Source organism: Fukomys damarensis, unplaced genomic scaffold, assembly GCF_012274545.1.
Source record: "Fukomys damarensis isolate Sample0158 unplaced genomic scaffold, DMR_v1.0_HiC HiC_scaffold_37, whole genome shotgun sequence".
NCBI lineage: Eukaryota > Metazoa > Chordata > Mammalia > Rodentia > Bathyergidae > Fukomys > Fukomys damarensis.
The window spans coordinates 44989130-44992666 of NW_022900949.1; the positions used below are offsets into that span (position 1 = coordinate 44989130).

Here is a 3537-nt window from a genome sequence, read left to right on the forward strand (position 1 = left end):
TCAGCCTCTGCACTCCTCTTCCTCTACCCCATTTCCATCCTGCCAAGCCACGAGAAGCCCAGGATGCCTGTGAGTCAGGCTGGGCTTGGCCCTGATAATCAGCCTCTGCACTCCTCTTCCTCTACCCCATTTCCATCCTGCCAAGCCACGAGAAGCCCAGGATGCCTGTGAGTCAGGCTGGGCCTGGCCCTGATAAATCAGTCCACCCTCTGGGGTGGAGAGAAGATAGCAGGTGCTTTTCATCCCCCTGATCCTCACTAACTGCTGTGCAGACTCTCAGGCCAGCAATGACCTCCTTTTGTTATCTGAAATGTTGGCTGTGATTCCTGGGGTGAGGGTTAATGGAGGTGCACTGGGGATGAGCTTTGGGGAGATGTGGCCAGTGCTATCTCAGCCCAGGATGCCTGGTGCCTTCCTGCTTCTTAGCACAGGTTGAAAGGTGAAAGGCTGGGCCGTGTCCCTGTAAACACACAGTTCTGCTTTTCTCAGCATAGTTGGCAGAGTGTGTTTCTACTTCTCAGACTTGTATTTTTCCTGGAGTAGAATAAACGTTTTCGGGCTTTCTCTCATCCTAAGCCAAAGTCCTTGTGAATTATCAGGGTTCTGGCAAAACTGCTATTTTTCTACTGAAACATTTGAGGGAAGAGTGACCGTCTCCTTTCCTGCTCAACCTGGTTGGTGCTCCAGGCATGGTGAGGGGTAAGTGAAGCAGACAGGGCAAGTGGGAGAGATGTTTTGTATGAGTTTTCCTTTGTTGCTCAGAAAATGTTTAAATCTTATACCTCAGACAGGTTAACAGGGGAGATAAAGGTAAAAACTAGTGAGGAAGCATTTCATCTGTTATGAGATTCACTCTTAGCCTTGGAATTAGAGCCAGATGAAAAGATACTCAATAGTGGCTCACCTTATGGGAACTGAAGAGTAGGAGGTGGCACATTCTGTTTAAAACACAGTCACAGTTGGGCATGAGCAGCCCGCATGCAGAGGTTTGAGGGTTGGGGTTATCTTGCCAAATGATATTGCTCAATTTCTGGGCCTCTTAGGAACTTAGTGGTGGGCAGAAGCCAGGCTCCTGTACCTGTGAGATCCTAGAAATTCATCCCTCTTAACTGGGACCCTCAAGAGATCTGCTAACCTGGGCTGTCTTCTCCTGACCTGTATAAATGCTACAGCACTCAATAAAATGGTCTTTGCACGTGAAAAAATAAATAAATAAAACATAATCACAAATGACACATAGGGGACGAAGGGATGAAACAAACTGTCACCACTGACTTCAGGCCAAGAACTCCATCTCCAAACAGAAGCCTCCTCCCTGATCCCCCTACTTTCTTGTCTCTTAGTTGCTTTTCTTGTTGCTGAGACAAAATACCTGGCTCCCAATGTTAAAGGAAGATAGGTATATTTGGCTTATAGTTCATAGAGGTTTCAGTTTGTAGCCAGCTGGCTCCAAGGCAGGCTGGCATGGCAGAGGGGTGTCATAGAGGATGAACAGTCCATAGCAAGGCAGCAAGGCACTCTCCCTGCTGTGGAGATGCTGCTGCACTGCAGCCCGGCCTGTGAGCCCTGCCTTTGGGTCCTGCATCTCCTGCTGCTTAGTGCCTTTGTCTTTGACATCATCACACTGACCAGCCGCTGATGTGCAGATGTCGTAGCTGTGGTGGAAAATATTCCTCCTCGTGGATGAGGAGGAGGGCTGCGAGGGCCTCATGCAGGAGGCTTTGGAAGAGCGGCTGTTGCCAAGCTGTTCCGTGGCTTCATCATCCTGATCATCTGTTTCATCCTTTTCTCTTTGCCCTCTGCGGACCCCAGGTGCTCCTCTTCTTGAGAGTGAGCAGAGGCCTCCTGGCCCTGGCAGCTGTGCTCCAGATCATCTCCCTCGTCATGTACCCTGTGAAGTACATTCAGACCTTCAACCTTCACAGCTGTCCCGCGGTCCTTTACATCTGTAGCTGGGCCTATGGTTTTGGGCGGGCAGCCACAATTATCCTGATCGGCTGTGCCTTCTTCTGCTGCCTGCCCAACTATGAAGAGACCTGCTGGGCAAAGCCAAGCCCAGGTATTTCCACACCTCTGCCTAAGGCTGGAGGAGAGAGGCGCGTGCTGAGATAGAGCTGGAGCAAGGGAACCTTGTCAGGCCAACCAGCATCTGTTTCAGCAGTGTTCGTGAACTCCAGGCCACTTGGCACCTCTTCTGACAGTGTGCATACAGATAAAATAGTTGGAAATGCTAAAATAGTTTGGGAGAAAATATTTCTTAAGTTGTGTTAGTTTCATCTTCCTCTATATTTTGTGCAATTAACAAAAAGATGCTTCTTTTTGCTAGTTATTTGCAATATGCCATTATTTCCTGCATCTATCTATAGCCTTTATACTGCATTTATAAATGAAAATGAGCTTGAAAAGTAGACATGTGAAGGCTTCCAGGTTGTAGTAACCTGATCAAGTGAGAATTTTTCCCAGATGGAATGGACTGTTTCTCCTAAAGGTTAAGAAGAAGAGGGAGATACTGGTAAAAATTGTAATTAAGTAAACATTCTAAAATAAATGTAAAACAAAAACTCTATTTTCAAGTCCTCAGCTATTTAAAGAAGCAAAATAGTTTTCTATTTCTGAGAATTTATAATTAATATTCTAATTATAGCTTTTTACTAAGCTTCCTATTGACTTGATATTTCACGGAAGGAAGGATTTTTCCATGGCCTAAGCAGATTGCAGTAGTAAGGTCTCTAAGTAGAGAAAGACTAAGATGAAATTTGCTCTTTTAATAAAAGTAGCTTACAGGGTTAGGGTGTGGGGACACGCTATATTCACAAATCTGTGCTGCGCCGTGTCCACATGGTCAGGACCTGTGTGTGGACTGGGTTGAAAGATGGGCCAGATCTGTGTTGTGCTAAGTGATGGGAATGATGAAGCCATGCAGTAAGGCATCGGGATGGTTACTGCTATCCCCGAAGTGTCATTAAAACAGGTTAAGGGGAAGAAGTGGCTTGAATTCATCTCTGGCTTAACTGGGTGCTAACCACATAGACCTAGCTCTGATAGATTTTATTTGTCACAGATTTTATTAATATAGTTAAAAACAAAAACAAAAAACAAAACCTGGTCTCCCTTTGTAAACAGACTTAAAAATGGCTGATGTGAAATGTAGAGTAAGAGGATTCAGAGATATGAGTTTCTCTAAATATATATTGAATGAATTGTTATTATTTTTTTACCATTGATACTGGCATAATGAAAACTCACTTTATACATCAAATTATTATAAATTGTACCGTAAGTGATTAAAGTTTTCATTGTTTTTTTCTCAATAAACCAGATGTCAACACATCTTGTGTCTAGTTTGTAAACAAAAAAGTAGGGCAGGCAGAAGGCAGCAAGCAGTAAGTAAGTGACAATAAGCAGTAACCCTCTTTCTGTCTCATATCTTACCAGGCTACCTACCCTTAGTCAAGTTAGCACGACACCCATGGTGGGACACCATCAATCCTACGCAAAACTATGACAGGCTGATCAGTGGACTAGTTTAGTAATCAC

The 3537-nt window shown here is 44.7% G+C and overlaps 1 pseudogene; it reads left to right on the plus strand.

Annotated features, from left to right (window-relative positions):
• Nucleotides 1-6: 6 nt before the first annotated feature.
• On the plus strand, nt 7-2575 carry LOC104863233 (annotated as a pseudogene).
• The last annotated feature ends 962 nt before the right edge of the window (nt 2576-3537 follow it).